The sequence below is a fragment of the Rhipicephalus sanguineus genome, chromosome 4, assembly GCF_013339695.2.
Source record: "Rhipicephalus sanguineus isolate Rsan-2018 chromosome 4, BIME_Rsan_1.4, whole genome shotgun sequence".
NCBI classification, from domain to species: domain Eukaryota; kingdom Metazoa; phylum Arthropoda; class Arachnida; order Ixodida; family Ixodidae; genus Rhipicephalus; species Rhipicephalus sanguineus.
Genome location: NC_051179.1, coordinates 66785273 through 66807517, shown reverse-complemented (window position 1 = coordinate 66807517; position 22245 = coordinate 66785273). Strand labels below are relative to the sequence as shown.

Below are 22245 nucleotides of genomic sequence, written 5' to 3'. Positions count from 1 at the left end.
TTGCACTGTACGAATGACAGGGGCGCCGCTCTGGCATTCCTGTTTTACCCAGGCGACGTGTAATTAAGAGAGTTTGTGGAGAGTACTCGTTGAGTGCGGACGTTTCTTCTCCTTCGGCGCATCGCGCCAAATCGTTGGCACTGAGCCGTGTCCCCAACTGGGAGACAGAAATAAGTGCCTTATTCTTCCTCCAACAATCACTATATATATAAACCGCGTGTTCGGGCTGGCCGGCGTCCCCGCCGGTCGCGTTGGTCACCGCCGGTCTTCACCTGCCGCTGCGCCGAGACTACCAGCCCGCAACACAGCACTCATGTTTCCCGACGTATTGCAAGATGGCGTCCATATCTCACACAGCGCCTCTTCTATCGTCTTTAGACGACATTTGCAGCTAAGCACGCAGATACGCGGCCAATTTTTTCACGGAATGGAGATAGAAGTCGCTGTTCTGCGTCCAAGACGCGCGTATAAATTTTATTGAAATCGAGAAAGGCGATCGAGACCTCATGGTCGCAATTATCTGGACATACCCACCCTAAGAACTTCACAGATGCATATCGTTTTTAGGACACTAGAACTGTGTGGCGCACATCTAGGTATTGCTACGCTGTTGAGATGTGCGCGTCAAATATCGCACGTATAAATAGCCCCCTCCACACAATAACCGTGCTTCGTTTTAACTCTCTTGCTTATGTGCATTTCCTCCGTGTCCTCCATGCTTCCTAGCGGGCGAGAAACACAATTGCTCCCGCTTCAATATGTGTTTTTCTCATAATAAAATATATTCGCTGTTCACCATTGCCTGCCGCCGCATTGGCGGTTGCTATGCTTCCGCTACAAAGTATTCACAAGGTAGTTACATATATAGTACAGTCGATCCTACAACAAAGGTAGCCACGTATAGGCAAAGCCTTAGAATTTTCCATCCTCAAATATATTAGCCATTGTTCGTTAAACAGACAGTATATGCATTCTGCGCGGTGCAGCCATATTTCTGTTTTGTGCTCATTTTGATTAAACCGACGGCTATTCCAGGTTCTGCACTTAAAGAAACCGAAATGGTAGCAAAATAAACAAAATTGCGAACTTTATCTTTCAACACGCCTAAAGTACTGCAGATGTTTTTTTTTTTCTTTTAATGGCGGCGTTTTTTCCTTGTAAAAAGCTTTGCGCATGACATCTATTCCTTTTTTGACAATCCATTTTGTTCGATCTTGCATAGTGTCGCGCAGTGCACTTGAACGCACACATGACTGTTATATATAAGGATACGCTGCTCCGATATAACACAGCAATAGACCGTTTGCTTCAGCTAATCTCAAGATGTTTAAGTTCACGGCTCTTCACTTCGTATTTTTCGCAGTCGCTGTTGGGCTCATGGTCGAGTAAGTATAACTGCATATATTCGAATAAGTTTTGACAAATAACAAAAAGCCACAGCGCTTTTTGAACAACCAAAGAAAATTACATTACAATGAATTACAGTAGGTTACATTACATTACATTAAATTACATTAGGTACTTGTTCTATTTAAACGTGAATGGCATTGCCCGCTCTTGCACGATTCGATGAGCGCGCAGAAATGGGCAGGGCTTGAGTTGTGCCGAACTCGTGGGGCAGGAGTGGAACACCGGGAAGTTGAGGCTTACGACTGCTTCATATTTCATATCTTGCAACGACCTGCAACAATGAAGCGTCAATGGCCTGCAACAATGGACGCGTCTTGTGAGGAGGCGATAAATATGACTATTATAAGCCATGAAGACTACGCAGAACGTTGTAATAAAGCTGCCGAAAGAATACAGAGTGTTATACTTTCTGACGAAATAATAATTTTGCGAACATGAATTTATTTTCGCTGGCAGATAGCCTGCGCCTGGATGATCCGATGCAGCTGTCTTCATTCTGCTGAAAAACACACACACGACATACACCGTGCAGAGCAGGGAGCATGGCCACGCTAAACTCGTGTAACAAAGTTAACAATAAGCCGCGCACAAGGAGATGCGGAACTACCACACCACATGATATATCGAATTCATTTGCTCCGTTCAAGCTTTCATGAGATAGCGCACAGTTTAAGTGCTTGGCAATTCTTGACCTTTATACAATAAAAATAAAAACTTTTAGGGACAAAGGGCAAGCTGAAACTTTAAAAAAATTAAAATGGTTTTTTGGTTTTTTCTTGTTTAGAATGATAAGGTCTTCCATAACAATATCCAGTGACCCACACATTTTTGCTTATCTTGATTGAGCCAAAGGACCAGGTTTTCGAGACCAATTGACGAGCAGCCAAGCCCCCTTTTCCGAGACCGTGAACAACCTGAGCTTTCTGCCTTAAGCCAATTTTCGAAAAATCGAAACTGGTAGTTTCTCTGAGCTTAGCAGGTTTTTAAAAGTACTATTCCGCGTAGTTAAAGGTAACATAGGGCACTTTTAATTCAAAACGCGTGTCATTTACCGAGTTGACTTGCCTTGTGTGTGTGAGACGTGCATGGAGACGCGGTTCTGTGCATTTATTTTGAGTTTAGTAGCGCCTTTGTTGTTTTTGTTTAAAAGAACTGAGCGTTGGGGGCGAGTTGGTATTGCATTGTTTTACAGCGAAAGCTGTTATGAGATCATTTCACCGGCCGTTTTTGGCGCCGTAGTTGTCCGCCGCCGCCGCCGCCGCAGCCGGTGTCCGTAACCAGTATCGCTCGAAATAAGAAAAAAAACGACATAAGAAAAAAAATTCCAGGATGGAACGAGGTTCGAACCTGGGCCCTCTGCGTGGGAGCCCAGTATTCAACCTCTGAGCCATGCCGGTGCTTGAAACTGCTTTGCAAAGAGGTCCTATACAGGCTTCATGTCGGGAAGGAACCACATTAGCATATGCAATATAGCGTGGTAGAAGAATAAAATAAGCACCAAGCGTCGCACAACGCGAATTGACGAGCAGCCAAGCCCCCTTTTCCGAGACCGTGAACAACCTGAGCTTTCTGCCTTAAGCCAATTTTCGAAAAATCGAAACTGGTAGTTTCTCTGAGCTTAGCAGGTTTTTAAAAGTACTATTCCGCGTAGTTAAAGGTAACATAGGGCACTTTTAATGCAAAACGCGTGTCATTTACCGAGTTGACTTGCCTTGTGTTTCTGTAACCAGGCGTCACACAATGCGAATTGCGCAACGAGTAGGTTTTTGAATGCTTCCAACCCATTACAAAGGGCTCTGCCATAATTCTTCATCGTCATCAGGCACAGCATCAACAAAGTGCGCATAATGCCTTACATGCGTTTAGCAGGTACCAACGCTCTCCGTAGAATGACGAAAAAGGCACAGTGCCTGCTACCCTACTTCTCAAAAATTACAATGATAGCGTGATAGATAGGAGATAGCGTAGCGTAGTTTATAGCGTAGTGGGTTCCTCGCAAGTGCACTTGTATTGGTTGCCAAGGAAGCCCATAAGCACATGATCCACTTCCTCGGGGTCTCAGTAAAGTTCTTCGCCACCCCCCCCGCCCCTTTCCCACGTCAACGTATGCTGTACAGCATGACGGGAGAGGGAAATAGCGACCGGGCGTCACCCAATGCAAATTACATAACTGGTGGGCCGTTCAAAGATTCCAACCCATTACAAAGGGCTGAGCCATAATTCTTAATCGTCATCAGTCGTCGCGTCAACAAAGTGCACATAATGCCTTAGAGACGTGTAGCTGGTGCCTCGCTTCTCCGCAGAATGACGAATAATGGCTTAGTAGGTGCTTCCCAACTTCAAAAAAATTGTGATTAATGGCGTAGTGGGTACCTTTCTAATGTACTTGTATTCTAGCCCCAGGAGAGCTTAACGGGCTCTAGAAACGCCGCTCTTCCAGCTTTCGCTGTGACTGTGCTGCGGTTTCAGCGCAGGCCTGGCGTTTTTTTGTTGTGGCAGCAAAATATATTCTCGCGTTGCAAATCATAGAAACTGTTTAGAAAGGGCATTATAAGTGAAAATAAACAAACTTTGGCTTCGGCTACTAACAGAAACTGGCTGAAGTATTGGCTCAAGTACACTTGCGAGAACAAGTACTCTGGCGGGATAATGGCTACGCTTTGATTGATGTGGAGCATCTACAAACCATGATTACGAGGAACTATGTTTGCACAGAATGCCGAGAATCCGTGGCACGCATATAGAACACTATGACTCGTGTTGCTTGGAATGGAAACCTTCATAACTGCCACATTTGAAACCGTTCTAACTTTCTAAAAGGCCTGTATGGCCCAAGTAAAACTTCCCAAGGTTGTTTGTCATATGGCCAAGGTGCAACACTGTGACAGGGTTGGGTGATCGACCGCCATCGATAGTATTTTGTCAATAGTGAGAGAGTGACAAAGCATAGTGACAATTAAACAAGCAAATAGGGACAAAACAAGCATGGAACAAAGAAAATAAGAAAAAAAAGCGAAGAGCTCATTCTTATGCTGACTTAATTGAACTGCTCACTACTTCTTTTTGAACAAAACATGAAACAAACTTGTTTTTCCGCTTTACCTGTCAACATCTCAAAATCATTTTTTGATACATTTGCCCCATTATCCAAACAACTTAAATAACCAGAAGGCTGATTTTTTACGACGATAAACCAAGCGCCAATACTAAGCTACTGGCCTAAAATGGTGTACAGACGAAATAGTTTTATTTAAAAAATAATGACAAAAATTACTTGCTTTGCTAAAAAGGATTCAAAAAAAGTAAACACTTGAAATACAACTGTAGTTCTAGTTCCATAACAATAAGAGACGCCGACGAATAAAATGAAACAAACCCGAACGCTTTACCTGTAGTAGTTTCAGAGAAAATTGGTCTTAAAGAAGTCCTAAAATACATGGGAAGTGTAAGGCCTACCTTGTTCCCTCAAGTTACACGTAGCATGGCTTATTCTCTTGCCGTCGATCGTCAGTTCGGTAATGAATCTACAAAAATGTACAAGGCTCCATTAGAAGCTATTTACCTGTTTTCCCGTCACTTTCTGTAAACTTTACCGCATGCAATATTTCTTACTCTGTCTCATGTTCGCCGCCATTTAATGCTTTACGATTTTCTTTTTCAGAACCGTTACTTCGTATTGCGATCCGTCAAGGGTAAGGTATTAGAAATAGGCATCATGATAGCTTGCTGTTATTATCCCTAAGCATGTAACACGTCGCAGGTGTTTTACACGCTTACGTTCAAAACAATCAGTGATATATTAAAGTGACCCTACAACACTCTTTGAACATAGTCAGCAAACACCAATGATCGGTAGTCGAGGCTCCTGGGATAATGTGAGCCACATGTTACGGCACTGTACGCGGCAGGGATCTTGCAATTATATTCCAAAGACATCTAGAAATCGCTCTCTTTTCTCGGCACATCACATGAGATACAGGCCCGACTACGTCACAGGCGGAGGGACAGGGCCATTGAGAGATTTGACCATTCCAGCGGAGCGTGGTTACCGCTGTTTTTCCGATACATTCAACAATGGATCGTGTATACTAAGATACAAGATACTAATATAAAAAGGGAATTGTGAGGAAATGCAAATGCATTTCTTGCGCCGAAAGTACACGGCGTAGTAATCGCTTCACTCCATTTATATATACGTGCGAGCGAGCGGACGGCAGAGTGGGGCGCAGGGAGGAGAGAGAGCGAATGGCGAGAGAAGGAGCGGCGAAGCACTGCACCTACTCTCTCCTACACTCTCTCGACACACGCGGGAGCTCCGCCGAGCTCCCGCGATGCGAGCGCCCTCACACGCCAGAGCGCGCTCCTCCTCTCCACTCACTCTCCGCTACCCCGCCCGCACCTCCTGCTCCGGTTGCTGGGGGCGAGGATAAGCGCGCGCGCCCGCAGCTGTTGCTATGGGAGAGGGAGTGAGAGCGGAGAGATAACAGCTGCCGGCGCGCGGACACCGACAGACGCCCGACATGCCCCGACTAAGAAATGCATTCGCATTTAAAAGAGCACTGTGCGAAATAATAAACGGCGGCTGAACTCGGCTTTTTAAGCTGATACTGCTGCCGGTGCCACCGGTATGAAGCTAAATGACAGCGACATTCTTTTATATTTCTGCCTGAGTGCTCCAGCGAGCGCAGGCGATTGGGTATAGGAGTTCCCATAGGTGGAGCAGAGTCACGTGATGGCGCTCAAGCCATCCCGACGAAAACAAGGGTGTCAACGTCTACGCGCAGCCGATATTTTGTTTTCTCGATCTTTCCTTTCTTTTTAGTTGTGTCGGTGTGATGACATTTGTTCTTAGCGACTGCACTTTGTTGAGTACTCCGATGCGCTCGGCGTCTTCCGCTCAAATTCTGATGCCGCTATTGTGTCGTTATCGAAGTTTGTCTCTCGTGGTGCTTTGTTGCAGTCTGAAGGATGCGATAATGGGCTTGCTTTGCGTCTCGTTGCTTTCACACTACAGCGATTTGAAAGATATCGTGGATATAAGCTTCACTTACATACGAGGAGATTCACTAATATGCAAATGATATTCTCACAACCGCCGCACCACCGGTGCTGATGATAGATGCGATAGCACAAGCATTTAGGTTACAGGAGATATATTGGCGTAATGTATATTTGTTATTCCTTGTAAATAATTCAAGAAGTTATTTTAAAGATAATTCGATTATTAGCACAAGTGCTCTCTATGCTGTCCTCCGTTTGCATCCCACTCATTACCTGGGCTTCTGTATAGCCGTAAATGCGAAGCCTTTCTTAGCGAACCAAAGGCACTTTGAGCGTTTCTATCTACGTATCTATCTCTCTGTGGGCCGCCTACTTCTGAGCACTGTCACGGTCCTCTAATTAGCTTTGTATTTACCAAAACTGGAACAAGAGGGCATGAGTGTATGACGAATACGATGCATGGGTCACGACATGAATAACGTGAAATGCCTGTTGCATACGTCATGATGCCGTTTCCACCAGTCACCTGTGGCCCATACCCGCATAGCACGACTCGTGGTATGCGGGTATGCGCCACAGGTGATTCACAGTCTATGTTGAAAATGGAAGACGATGACGGTCTAGCACTGCGCGTCTACAATCTTCATTGGGATTAGTGTGGCATTAAAGGTGGTAGAAGGAGGTAACCATGCCGTCGGTCTTTGTCATGTATATTTGGTGCCGTGAAACCCGGTACTACAACTCCGGCTCGAACTGAGACCGAGACGACGCGTCATGTATTGATGAGACAGCGTCCGTCGCCTGGAGGTTCGCGAAGCGGGAGCCCCTTATGATGACTTCGGCTCTGGTCTGCCCTTGCCCTTCAAAACGACGGCACGAGGTTAGCATGGCTAAGATGATCTAAAAGAGTTTGGATGCGATCTCGTTGGTACGGATTCATCTTAAAAAACACAGCGCTAATTTAAACACGGACAGAAGAAACAGCAAACGAGGACGGGCGCTGACTGCCAACAAAGCTTTTATTTTGCTGTTTCTTCTGTCCATGTTTAAATTAGCGCTGTGTTTTTAAGATGGCTAAGATGTACATGAAGAAAGGAGTCACATCCTGTCAGCCCAGCCCTCGGAGCAGCTAACGGTATGTCTGCCGATCCACTAGATTTTCGCTTCGGCAACAACTACATGGCTCGCGAGGCCAGAACGATCACCTTTCGCTGCGATGACACCAGTCCTGCAGGCCTAGCCCTCGAAGCTGCCAACTGCTCACTAGTCGACCCACTGCGCATGCGTGATGATAGTCAATTCAATGGTCTCGAAGACGGAATGCTGAAGCCTTTTATTGAGAGTAATCTTGAAGGCCCCGCCCTTCAATCAGATAGCGCCACGCCAACATCACTGATATTAACGCGTAATAACTGTGGACTCGCCAGCGCGGAGGAGGGAGAAAGAGTAAAAGACCAGAACATGAAGCAGCTCCAAGTTATGCGGAGATCATTGCGAGCAGACATTGAAGAAGTCATGAAAGAAAGTAACATAGTGCTTTCGTCTAGATCACCGAAGATAAGCAAGCTCAAGGATTTACGCTTAAACCTCGAACTGATGAGACACGATTTGAATAAAGTAGATCGCCAGATTTATGACACTATACGTCTTGAGCAACTGGAAAATGACGTCGAAAGCAGCGAAAACTTTGACTGTGACATCTTCAATGTGATATCAGACCTCCAACTAGGATTAGAGGAATTAGAAAAAACACCGTTGCATGCAGTCGCACAACAAATAGGAAATTATGTGGTGATTACTAAAGAGACTTCAATTTATTCGCCAAGCGAGAGAATGCCAGTCGATGGCAACGGAGACAAGACTGTCATTTTAGAATTAGATTGCCAATTCGCAACATGGCCTAAACAATGTAACTGTCAGAATATGTGGTGGCGAAGATGAAGAAGTGACACAAGCTCCGGTTGAGCACAAGTCGTCTGAAGCTAGTTGCAACATTTGGGCCAAAAATACAGTCTTAGAACTTGATGCTCTATCACCTGCAGTTATGGGAGCGTTGAAGATATTTTCAGTAATGCTCTATGTGAATTTCATGACAGAGCCGACACGGCTGCGATAAAAGCGTCAAACGTGGGTCACGAAGACCAAACGACCAAGCCAAGGGAAAATGGAAGTTTCCGAGAGAACAAGCATGCAAATACTGTTGGACATGACACGTGTGGATCACTATTAGCTGCACGAATCACGACCTCGGCTCTCAAGACAAAAAGCCTGAAGGAGAGTGTACAATTCCGTGGTATACGACTGAAGAGACGTTGCCATCAAGCTCAAGGAGTACAGGACATAATAACCAAGCGAAATCACCTGGCAGTTTGTAACGACACAGTAACGCCATCAAAAGGAAGTAAGTTGAAGAAAAGAAAGAAAAGGCTGTATTCACACGTTAGCGCCAAAGAATGCCTGAAACCAACGAGAGTAAGAGCACGCAAATGCTTCCAGAGACGCCACTTCATACCAAGAACGCGCGAGGCGCTGACTGACCTAACCGCATGCAAGCAGCGACTTCATGCAGGAAGAGCGACTGTAATTCAAAATCGTTCGAAACATTTCAAACGTCAATGGTAGAGAAAAGGTCCTCAATAACACCCAGATAGCTTTCAGTTGATTGCGCGACTAAGGACTCAACTGGGACGATTGCGAACTGCATGTGAAACACTACGCCGAACTTGATACTGGTGTGCGTGACTAATGTGCGAGCGCTAAGTGATGGGTAGTGCCGGACGTTGAGTGCAAATCGATATTTCTGCATCCAGCGAACAAAAAGACAGCGCAAAATGTTACCAGCGACGTGAATTCGAGCTGCCGCCAAGCCAGTGCGCTGGCTCGGCAGTGTTTTGTTGTACGAGTATTATGCCATCTTTCTCTTTTCGCTTCTTTGTCGCGGGCGGGAAGATGTTGAAAATGGGAGAAGATGATGGTCTAGCATCGCGCGCCTACATTCATCATTAGGATTAGTGGGGCACTAAATGTGGTAAAAGAAGGCAGCTATGCCGTCGGTCCCTGTCCTTTATAGCCCCTTCAGTCACGGTGTTCACAATTGTGTACGCGAACTTCGGAGGCCCGTCACACTCCGCGTGTTTCTTCAAATGGCCTGCAACACAGTGTGCACATTCGTGCAGGCCTCCTGAGTGAAAAAAAAACAAAATGCCAGGCCTGCGCGGAAAGCGCAGCACAGTCACCGCGAAAGCTCGAAGAGCGGCATTTCTAGAGCCCGTTATAAACTCTCTTGTGGCTACTAACACAATACACTAGCAACGTATGCACTATGCAGTATGCACGTATGCAGGACACTGGGCTCCCACGCAGATGGATGGATGGATAGAACTTTATCTGAAATAATCAAAGTGAGTGTGGTTGGGCTCCTAGACGTCCGGGAGCCCCCTGGCCGACATCTCTAGGCAGGCCCGGTTCACCAGCCTCAGCTGGTCGTCCGAGCCAGTGGCCGGAAGAGCGTCCCCCGCAGAGTGCCCAGGTTCGAACCTCGTCCCATCCTGGAAATTTTTTCTTATTTCGTTTTTCTTTTCTTATTTCGAGGGATAGTGGTTACGGACACCTGCGGCGGCGGCGGCGGCGGACAACTACGGCGCCAAAAACGGCCCTTATGATCTCATAACACCTTTCGCTGTAAAACTGTCGGTCATTTAGTGCTGCGTATTGCTGCAGAGCATCACTTTGGACACCACCATGTTAGACGCGTTCCAGTACCAACGTCAACAGTATTTTTTTCTCCGCTCGAAACGAATACCACCAAAAGACTAACTAATGCATTTTCGGCCTAATAGTTGATTATTTTTATGCAAGTATTGAATCTGACTGATGAAAGAATAATTAGATAATTAGTTACACACTAATTAACATTATTTACTGAAACTCACACAAAACAACACATTCCTTCATTTTATTTCTTGGAATGTAATACTGAGTGCCTTCGAATTATGTTATGCAAATTTGACGCATTTGGAGACAATGCATCATAATTCGTGACTGAAGGGGAGATAGTCTCTATCGACCCAGACATAGTGAGAATACACGTTGTAAATTTTAAAACGACACCGTTAACCCTTTCAGCCCTGGATTTTTTATTTTGGCCGGAGACATTATTTGTGCGTGTCTTTCTAATAGTTAGGACCTCAGAAGACCAAAAACGAAAAATTGAGCCAGTGGTGCAAGTATTTATGGATTAATTAGCATGGAATCAAATTAGGTCATTAGGGCTCCGCGGCCGTGAAATTAGGAAAATGGTTTCTTTATTTCTGCTACTCACTAGAGTACACAAATTGTGAACCACGTATCATTTTTCAGCGTGATACTCCTTGAAACAGCTTCTGTACGACGTCCCGAAAACGCCGCTTAGCCGCTTCACCTGACCCGCCTCGGCGTCACCCATGACTTCGGTCAAGCTTTTTCTTCTTTGTGGCTCCCAGCTCCGCAAATATGTCGCAACTTTGGTGTCAATCACAGCGGGGATCATTGAAGAAGTATTTCCCCAAGAATGAGCAGTTTTGCTTTCATTTTCAAAGTGCTAGGGGAACTTTTGTGCGGTGTCGTCAATTGACGACGCCAGGGCCGAAAGGGTTAAGGAGCCTGTGTTGCAGAAAATCGGTGTCGCTGGAGACAGCGTTGTCGATGAGCGAAATATACCGATCAAAGCAGAGAATAAAAGTCATGGCTCAAACCGGAATCGAGCCCAGGCAGTCAAGTATGATAGTCAAGTATTCAACCACAGAGCAAGGCCAGTGCTTCGAACTTCTTTGGAAAAAGGGCCATGCAAGCGTTATGTCGAGGCATCGCCACTTGTGGTCGCAGTGTTGGCTAATCTGCATTTACAACATAGTAATACACATTGACTCCGCAAGCTATAGTGAAACATTGCTCGATTACGCCTGCGACCACTGCTTCTGATATGTATATAATCGAGGCGAAGCGTGTACTTCGTTGCAATAAAAGTGACATCGCTTTGACGTGAGTGCCAACGTTACGTCTGGCCATAAGCTACCCTCTGCGCGCCAGTGTAGTCGACCTGGCTGCCGCCAACGATACGTGGGCGGCAGCCAGGTCGCCAGCTAATTGTACACAAACACGTCAATCCACCTCGTAACGCATGACTGAAAGCGAGAATTGCGGCATAGGCGACTACTCGCCGATTGCTTCGCATGAAGTCGATTCCCACAATACGTGGGATCTGCCGCAAGTTTTTGCTCGTCTGTTTACTGTAACATGTCTTTTGTAACCTGCTCTAAGTTCCTTCTCTGCATTATTCTTATTTTTAACTGTCTGCTTCATTGTTACTTTTTTACATATCTACATTCCATGTGAGTTTACTGTCATGTCAAGTTGATAATGAGGACAAAGGCAAAAATTTTGGCGGATCCTACGCCTTGTGGGAATCGGTTTCCGTGCGAAGCAGTCAGCGAGTAGTTCTATGCGGGATTTCATGGCTTTGAGCCAAGCGTTACGAGGTGGATCGATATGTTTTTGTAAGTGTAGTAGTGTACACATCGTGGGCCTACCAGGCACGTCGACAACACTCGCGTTTGAAGGTTAACTTATACCCCTGCCACACTGGAGGTGTTAATGTCATTTGGTTCGAAGGTCATTCGGCGCAACGAATGTCATTCGATATGAGGTGGTGCTACACAGGAAAAAGTAATGTCATTCGTTCGTGATATCAATGTCGATAATTTGGAAAAAAAAGCCAGAAAAGTTGAGTAAGGTAAATGTAGCGTGGTAGAAAACGTAAGTTATTTATTTTAAAAGACATGTAGGGAGTCGCTTTGCTAAAACAAACACGCATAGAAATTTTGTATTGGAATATTTCTGGCCACTACAAGCCAACACGAGCCTTAGCTTTTAGCCGCAGCTGATAGAATGAACACAAGCAACATGGCGGACATGGCGGTGCCACTGAACAACGACGCTAAGCTGCAGCAAATAAAGCGTTTAGTTGCTGTCTACTTGGCGTTTCGAGAGAAGCGCGTTAGCCAGAGGAAGAGGCTTGAGTATGAGATAAACGAAGAATGTAGACGCAGCGACGACATTCAGCAGCGCATCCAAGCGAACGCGTTCGCTAATGCAGCAGTGGTCGCTACTGCATCGATCATTCACCGGGAACGTTGGACCTTCCAAAGGAACGAACGATGGTTTGAAGATACGCTGCCAAACCTTGGAGACCGTCACTTCAAACAAGCATTTCGGGTGTCACCCTCTACGTTTAGGTATTTGGTGGAAGCCTGCGGATGTGTGTTAGAACGCCAGACAACGCGGCTGAGAAAGCCCATCTCCGTAGAAAAGAGAGTGGCGGTGGGACTGTACCGGTTGTGTTCGAGTGCAGAAGACAGAACTATTGCACATCTTTTTGGAATTGGGAGATCCACAGTGAACGCACTCTACAAAGATTTTTGCAAGGCTGTAATCAGCCAACTAGAAAGCGAGTGGCTCCAAATGATCCGGCGGGATGACATGAAGGAACATATCAGGGAATTCTTCGCTTTCAGCGGGTTTCCTCAGGGCATAGGCGCCCTCGACGGCTGCCACTTTTGTGTGTCACCACCCAAAGAACATGCGGTGGATTATTACAACTACAAAGGATGGTAAGCATCAGAAGTTCTTTTGGTTTAAAGGCTTTTGATCAGCACAGCTTCAGCCTTGTTCTCTATGTTTTAGGGGAAACTGTAAACTTCACGTGGTCGTTTAGTCCGAAATTCGCGGATACTTCAAATTAATACATAGATGCATGAAATAAAAGTTCGACAGAAGTTTGCAATTGAAACATTCGGTTGAGCTTTCTTTTTATTCTCGTTGCCTATTCAAGTTTCGCAGTCAGGATGTTTCAGTGACCGATTTATTAATGTGGAATATATTTCGTTGTTAGGACGGCGCAAAATTATTACCGCTTTACATTAGCGTGGAAGTCCTATAATCACTGAAGAAGTGCAGATGCTTGTATCACTCTGTTAGGAAGTTATTTTGCATGTGACTATAGTGCAAGTGCAGCATGAAAACTGGTATTAATGCATGTCTTCTTCGCAGGTACAGCATCGTACTGCTTGCAGTGGTCGACCATATGTACCGTTTTCGGTATATCAACATTGGAGCCCCTGGCAGGTGCCACGACGCCAACGTGTATGCAAGGTCAAATCTGTCGAAGATGGTTGACGGTGGGTGCTTCAGATTACCCGTGGCTGTGATTGAGGGCGTCGAGGTGCAGCCAATAATACTGTGTGACCAGGCTTTTCCACTGACAACAAACCTGCTCAAGCCATTTCCTAATGCGTCGCCAAACACAGAGGAAGCTACATTCAACTATAATTTATCGAGGACTAGACGTATTGTAGAAAATGCGTTCGGGAGGCTGAAGGCACGCTTCAGATTTGTAATGAAAAGAATGGAATGTACATTGGCAAATGCGAAGCTCGCCATCAGGGCATCATGTACTTTACACAACATATGTGAAGGCTTTAGGGACAGCGCGGAACGACAGTGGGAGCAAGAAGCCCGTGCCTTCGATGCTCTGTACGAGCAGCCATCACACACTACCACTGCATCCAGTGGTGCAGGTGATGTAGTTAGAGGTGCTCTTGCGCAGTACTTTTGGAAGTTGAACCAGAACCCGTAACTCTCAGACGTTGTCACAGAGGTTTGATTGATTTGATTGATATGTGGGGTTTAACGTCCCAAAACCACACTATGATTATGAGAGACGCCGTAGTGGAGGGCTCCGAAAATTTCGACCACCTGGGATTCTTTAATGTGCACCCAAATCTGAGCACACGGGCCTACAGCATTTTCGCCTCCATCGAAAATGCAGCCGCCGCAGCCGGGATTCGATCCCGTGACCTGCGGGTCAGCAGCCGAGTACCTTAGCCACTAGACCACCGCGGCGGGGCTGTCACAGAGGTTTGCGATTCTCACTGGTGTCGGAAGAGAAATATCCTACGACTGACTTTGAAGGAACGGCGCCTCGGGTGGTTTTCCACACAAGCAGCAAAAGTCACCTGTTGTGAAAGTGCACAAACCACGAAAGAATTTGGCTGCTTTGGCAGTTGACGTTTAACCAGTCAATAGTGCGGTCATCGGTGTCAAGTCTTGTGGAGGCGGCGTTTGTGGCGTGTCCCACGTAACAAACCGAGTCGACTATAACACCAGGCACCGTCATCATTTACCTGAAGTGGCGTGACCATCTGCGGTGCCCCATCAACTCCCTTACGAGCACCACAACCTGGCATGGTCCTTACGGAACTTTTAATTGTGTGTGTGTTTTTTACTGTTTTTTATTTATCATCGCCTGTTTCTTGCCAAGCTTTTTATTGACATGCCGTGTTGTCTGTTTTTCTCTTCTGTACTTGTAGTTATTCATTCAGTGCATATTGTCTAGTGTCTTTTTTTCTTTTTCATCATGCAATTTTTTTTCCCTCTTAATTGATTTTGTTATCTCTTGACAATGTCGTTGTTCAAAGTGAATGCTTGTTTGTTCTCTGTACAAAGGGTCTGTCATTCAACACGAACACCAGTACACGTGCAACCCTGCATGGGTCGACTGGCCATCAAAAGTTCCAAATGCACCACTTCAAGGCAGGCCTAAGCTCGAGTCTGCCGCAGCACCGCTGCTAGACCAGCCTCACTGAAGTGTGTGTCGGACGTGAAGGTACACCAAGCTGTGGAGTCTTTACAGGTGTTAGCTAGGGCTTATATATTTGTTTAAAGTACACCTTGGTGATGTAACGCTCCCATAAAGATCACTTCGAGTAAGTGCAGAAAACATAAAAACTGTTTATTTACAATGACGCATATACAATTAGCTCCCAGCCATCTTTTCGAGCACAGATATGAGCCGCTCTTCGCGATCCGCTGCTGCCTGGTCCAATTTTAGCTGTCTCTCACGCAGTTGCAGCTCTTTGTTTTTGGAACGCTCCAAAGAGAGGCGCAGCTGCCGCTGCTCCTCGATAAGCTCGGAGATCAGCATTTGCTGCGGTGACTGCTTCTTGTTGGACTGCCGCTGCTGTGTTTTTTCTGCAGCTGGTGTTGCTGTTGTCCCTTCATTCGTTCGTGTATCTGCACCTTCTGTTGGACTGCTGCTGGCTTCAGTTTCTTGTGTTGCTGTGGGGTCTGTCACCTGTATAGAAATTTCGTCGCCCCCCAAGGCATCATCCGCCTGCTCACATGTGCTGCCCATCTCCATATCCCTTATGATCTGAAAAAGAAACAATAAATACATTGAAAATGGAAGTGGTCTGCCTATATTTATTTGTGTATTCCTGATTAAAGAATTGTTAACTTTGCAAAACTAGCACAAGAAAGGCATTACATCAAAACTTACAAACTACTCTACAAAGTTAATACTCATAATACTGAAGCTATTTTTAATGAAGGAAAGGAGTGTACTTAAATTTAAGGGCTCGCTTTCTTTGTTAGACACAATAGTATGTTCTGTTGCATGTTAACACATTTTGACAATAACTTGAATCCAATTCAGAAAATAAGATGAAAGTTTTTCTGGGCAGAAAACCAAATTTTTTTTTAATTGTGTGTAGATGTAACCACTGCACAACCAGATTACAAAGACAACTGCCATCATTTCACTTACCTGCTCCACTGCGCTGCTGTCGCTGCATGCCGTTTCTTGCAGCAGGCTTGCATCGTTCATAGGCAGCGCTTGCAGAAATCTGTTGATCTCCCAGTAGTAGGGCCACGTAATCTTTCCACATCCAGTACCCTTTTTCTTGTTGATGTCTCTGCAATAACAAGGGTAAAACTCAGTCATGTTTACACTACACTGTCAACATAAACGAGTGAACATTTTCAATCAGCTGTTACGCACTCGAGTCGCTCGCTTCGACAATATTTATTCTAGCTTTCTTGAAATGCGTTCAGAACAGTGACAGTAGTAATATAGTCATGCCGAGCTCTCTGCATCTGCTAGGACTCGATCAATCCCATGCACTCAGACGAGTCTGCACGCGAAAACGCTGGGACGTGCATTCGCTTCATCCGCGACGTGACGGGGAAAAAGAATGAATGAAAAAAATACGTATCGCGTCTATTGAAGTTCCCTAGAACGCGAAGTCATAGAGGCACCCATGGCAGTTGGTGGTGCGACAGCACGCTCACAAAAAACTAGACCGTTCCGCCTTTGTCCATTTAAAAGCGCGGTCTCTCACATCCATACGGGATAACCGCTTGCAAAGGAGCAGCGCACAGTACAGTTACTTAATTTTTGATAAGTTAATAAATATGCGCAGCGCGTAAAAAAGTCACACTTACCTGTACTTGTTCCCAAGGTTTTCAATTTTTGTCTTCGTCTCTTTCAGGGTCTTCTCGATCCCAAGTTTGCGCAACTCCTCGACAATCCGGGCGTACACTGTACTATTCCTTTTGGCTTTACGCAGGTCCCTCAGATTATCTTCCCATAGCCTTATCAGCGCAAGCGTCTCCGTCTGGGTCCAGTGCGCACGCGGAGCTGATGCCATCGCTGCAAGCACACGTGCGCGTCGGCGTGTGTTTGTTTACATTATGGCCGACCGCGCCGTCGGCCGGAAGCCTGCGAGTGGTCTCTGTACCACTGAGGTTGAGAGTACAAAGTTTTTTGCGACAGCCTTCCACACAACTGCTCTCGTTAAGATCACAGATGCCTTAAAAAAACTCAAAATAATAGCGTGTTTGCATTATTTCTTCCTAAATTGAGAATGCTGAGTGCCATATTTCAAGTAGTCTATGGGGTTGAGAGTATACATTCGGTGCTAGTGCGATGGCGAATGTGTTTCTCGAACTCATTCGATCGCCTAAGTCATTCGGTTCTAATGACATTAAATATCGCTGTGTAGCAGCCGCATAATCTCATTAGGTGCGAATGTCATTCTGTTCGAATGACATTAAAACGTCCAGTGTGGCAGGGGTATTATGGTCTGACGTAAGGTCAGCACCCACGTTAGAGCACATACGTCAGTATTATCGAAACGAAGTGCACTTTACGGTGCGATGATGTGAACATCATACGGAACTTTCGTTAGCGTATTCCACGGAGGTCGAGCACCGCTGGAAGATAGCTTCCTCAATCATAGGAATACAAATCCAATGACCATTAGACTGCTATAAAAGCGGAGCCATCACGGGAACCAGATGTTAACTTGACATGACACCTGTATCTTAGGAGTACATATGTAGTGTTTATTGCTTTGTTATAAGATTACACAGCCAGCACCACAACCACAACTGACGTTGCAGTGACGTTATGCCTGCATGGGGTGTTTTTCCACAGCAGTTTTTAGACCTGGTGCGTCTCTGTGGTGGAATACCTGACTGCCATGCAGAATGCTTGGGTTCGATTCCTGCGCGGATTTTAATTTTTATTCTTTGCACTCGTCGGGTCACCATCATGTGGCTCTCGTTAGCGTATTTATATACACCGCTTAGGTTGTGAATTAACTAAGATGCACTATGCAACATTTCTGATATTCACAATAGGGCCAAGTGCGTTTCGTTACGTTGTGGAGGTAACTCCAAAACGACCGATCCAATTTTTGTGGAAACGTACATGCTGCGAAATTCAAACTTTCCATTCAAACTATCCTAGAATGCCTACTGCAAGTAAAGTTGTTAAGTGCCGACTACGCAATCATTTTTTTCTTTTAAAAATTGGCCATGTACCCACTACGCGGCCGTAAGCTGCCACGCACACCCTCGCAGCGGCCCACTTAGTAATGCATGGGCACCTTTAAACCACGCAATCGTTGCAGCATTCGCAAGGTTTGACGCCTGACGCCATTCTACGCTTCTGCCACGCAATATTACGTGCGTTAAGGAGATTCCTAGTCCTTCCACTACATGAAATTCATATAGTGTTTCTTTCCGAAGCACTTTTAACCAATATCATTGCTCTCTGGTAGAGCACATGCTTGCCACGGACACGGCCTGGGTTCGATTCTCACTGGAACCTAGGATTTTTAGATGCGAAGTATCTTAAGGCGGAGCTCAATCCGGTGGTGGTGGTGGTGGTGTGCGGCGTGACCACCCTTACTGCGCATGCGCATACCCTCTCCACTCAACCTCACCCCTTCCCCTCTCCACTTCCCCTCTCCCCTTCCCCTCTCCACTTTCCCTCTCCCCTCCCCTTCCCATACCCCTCCCCCTTTCCACTCTTCCTCTGAAACGCGGGCTAGACATGCCGAAATTCTCTCCTGCGCAACGCCGCGATGAGCTCGAGCGCACGCGCGTCCCCTCCCCTTCTCTCTCTTCTTCTACGCTGCCCCCCTCTCGCCCGCCTGTCGACCGCGTTCCCCGCTCGCCCTGTGAGAATTAACTGCCAGGCTAGATGGAAGATACGACGCGCGTAGCGCCCCTCTTCGCGTTCCACGACGCGAGGTCGGTAGCATGCCCAACGAACGCCAACGGAACGCGATCGTGCAAGTGCTCCGGCTTCGCATCGCCTCATGGTCCCCTTTAGCGGGAGATTGTGTAATTTTTTTATTATTGGTTTTATTTGCATCTTTCTCGATTTTTCGGTCACGGAGAAGATGATTTTTCGCTCACAACCAGCGACGCCGACGCTGTCGCCGACACCGGAATTTCTGCGAAACGAGCTCTCTAATGCTGTCACGTTAAAACGTATCAATTAAAACACCACAGGCCTAGATAGTACGTCTGGATACCAGAAATTTGTAGCGTTGCCACTCGTGAACAAAGCTGATATTTGACAGATTTACCGTGCTGTTACAGAAACTGTGATTTACCTTTTGCTACTTCACTAACTTATTTCAATGCGAAGAATTACGTCGAATACTCCATACAACATCACGCGCGTCAAGCATGGTTATTCAGTGTATGTCACGCTCAGTGGTGCTGCTTAAGTGACATACTTTTTAGGCATATTTGCTGCGAAATACTTGAATATTACTTAACAAGGTTACTTATTTCACACGAAAGACCAATAAAAGTGATATGTATGGTTACGTAATTATTGGTAACAAAAATAAATCTAAATTATGAGTCTCAGTCATGGCTTGATAAGAGTAAGTCGCTCAATGCAAGAGCTTAACAAGTGAGTTCCCTTCTATGTCACATAGCAAACCATTGAAGCTTAGCCCTGCGGCCATTTGAACGACGTTGATTATGGACGTTGTGGGCATTAAACCGACAAGAACCGGCACAATGTTTATGTCTCCGCCACCTACATGTGCAAGCGTCGTGGCTGAGACATCCGTGCCGCCCAGACCCGCAAATGATTAACGCGACTTCGTTACTTGTGTTTAGGGACGCAAAAGCTACTAAGCCTACGTAGCGCCACGCACAATACAACAGTTTGGCCAGTATGAGAAGGGTTGGGGAAGGCTGCATGTACTCGCAAGCCACTCGCCCTTTTCACAGGTCCTCCGGTGGCTGCTCTTCTCTGGTACATTAACGCACACGAAAACAATGAGGGTGCCGTTTATAAAGCTTTATTTCTCGTGAAGCACAAAAACACGGCTGAAGTTCTAAACCCGCTGACTTGATGCCTAAAAACGCTTCGCTGCGACCAGGGAAGAAATGTCGCCTTAACTTCTTGTGCGGAGACGAACCTCATGGCCGATCACAGGTGTTCATCGTCGACCGGTCTTGTTCTCCTTCAGAGGGAAGAACAGGTACTCGCAAAGAAAAAAAAAACGATAAGAGAGATTGATTTCACTTAGTCCGAGCACCTGTATTCATTGCTGCTAGAGGTTTCTGACGTTCCAGTCTGAAATGTACATGCGCAGTTGTCTCTGCAGTCAACTCCGTTTGAACCACGATCACAAATATATCTCAAGCGCTTACAAAAACAGCCATGACGGATGCCATCTGCCCCGCCACTCTACACAGAGGCGTTATAAGTCATAGCTATATTTATAGTATAAACCAGGGGTGTCAAAACACGCGGACCGCGGACCTTTCGCTGGCGGCCCTTACGGGCTGGTGCTGCGTCGATAGGCTACTACGATCATCGCTATGATCAAAAGTAACTACTTTTGCGAGCACCTATTCTTCCTTCTCAGGGGTAACAAGACCGGTCGACGATGAACAGCTGTGATCGGCTATGAGGATCGTCTCCGCACAGGAAGATAATGCGACATTTCTTCCCTCATTGCAGCGAAACGTTTCCAGGCATCAAGCCAGCGGGTTTAGAACTTTAGCCGTGATAATGTGCGTCACGAAAAATATCGCTTTACGACTTTGCTAAAAGGTAAACTCGTTTTTTCACCCATTGCGATTATTACCGTTCGGGTATCGTACACAGAAGTGACTGGTCTCAAACCTTTTTTTTTTTTCCTCGTGAGGCACCCCATGCGGCCACTATGTGTTGAAACTTAACTGTGAAATAAAAACTGTATTTTAGAACCGGCGTTTCCAGATGTTAGTCATTCCGGAGAACGGTATCAATATGTTTCTCGAATGCTGACGTCAAATCCCCTTCAGAAATGACCCATATATGAGATATGGGAAAGGCACCTTCATTCAAATGCCAACGTTAGCCCCCCCCCCCCCCCCCCTTTATAACCTTCTTCCCTGTCCTGGCCCTTGCGGGACTAAATTTCGTGACGACGGCCAGCTATTTAAGGTCAGTTTAGGACCCCTGATTCAAACGAACTAAATACCTGAAATAACCTCTACACTTGACAGTACCCACAGGTAGGTGATAACTATAATAACATGAAAAGTCTTTCTTTTTTTTTTAATCACGAGAAGTCTACAAACTCTTGCTGGCCTGAATTAAATGTCATGATTCAGATGCCGATGACAAGCCCGGCGCGATCGCACCCAACCCCCTCGCCGAGACGTGGGAGGCCAAGACCTAAGCGCGGGACCTAGACGACAAACGAGGACTCGTCGCCAGGGCCCGGGAGGCGATCGCGGCCAGATGATTCCTGGACTAAGGGACCCTCCCACCTAGAGTGACCCCAAGCTTAAGAGCTCGGGGACACTGTTTTGGCAAATTAAAAGTTTATTTCATCGTCATCATCCGTGTTTTTCATGCATAAATAAAATTCGGTGCGCAGTAGAAAGCTCAGAAGAGAAGAAAAGTGGCATGCATTCGTTTCATTTGCAAACTAAGAAGTGGTGAAGCTAGCAGCGGCGGCGGAACGGGTGTTGACATCATGAACAACTCTGAAAAGGAATTCCGTCGCTCTCCTGCCGCTTCCTATAGTGCGAACGGAGCCTAAGCCTGATTGCGTGAGCAGGAACGAAAGAGAGCGTGGTTGTTTATACTTTGTTTCTCTGTAGGGTTGTGTTTATTTTGTTTTATTCCAAATTAAAGGCATGTGTCGTGAATTTTTGGTGTACGAACTTCACTCTAAACACAATTCAAAATTTCGTTTCATAATTGATCTTATGTCCGTCTCGTGACTTACATTCGTGCTCTAGTTTATGAGAGTTTATTCTGTCTTGCATGATAAACCATAGAAGTACTCGATATCACTTGTTGCAGTCAAGTAGCTTATGATGTATGTCATGTTTTTCTAGATTTGTGATCCTGGTTTAAACGGGGCTGACTGCGGAGGCAACTGCCAATGTACATTTCAAACTGGAACAGCAGGAAGCTCTACCAGCAATGGATACAGGTGCTCGGACTGAGTGAAATCAAGCTCTCTAATCGCTTCCCATTACTCTAAAATAAATCATCGGAAGTGCATTGAAGCTGATAAATTCGACCATTATCCCCATTCAATTTGCAAACACATCTTCTTAACTACCTCTCATACAGAAACTATTCAGCATTTCTCTTTATGTGCGTCATTAAAGAAATGCTTGGTCTCGTCTTTCAGAATG

At 45.9% G+C, this 22245-nt stretch overlaps 1 long non-coding RNA gene across 1 annotated transcript; it reads left to right on the top strand.

Annotated features, from left to right (window-relative positions):
* Positions 1-1288: 1288 nt before the first annotated feature.
* On the top strand, positions 1289-21432 carry LOC119390167 (uncharacterized). Its single transcript, XR_005183238.2, has 3 exons — positions 1289-1385; positions 5072-5102; positions 21205-21432. It is a non-coding gene; the product is annotated as an uncharacterized LOC119390167 (long non-coding RNA).
* The last annotated feature ends 813 nt before the right edge of the window (positions 21433-22245 follow it).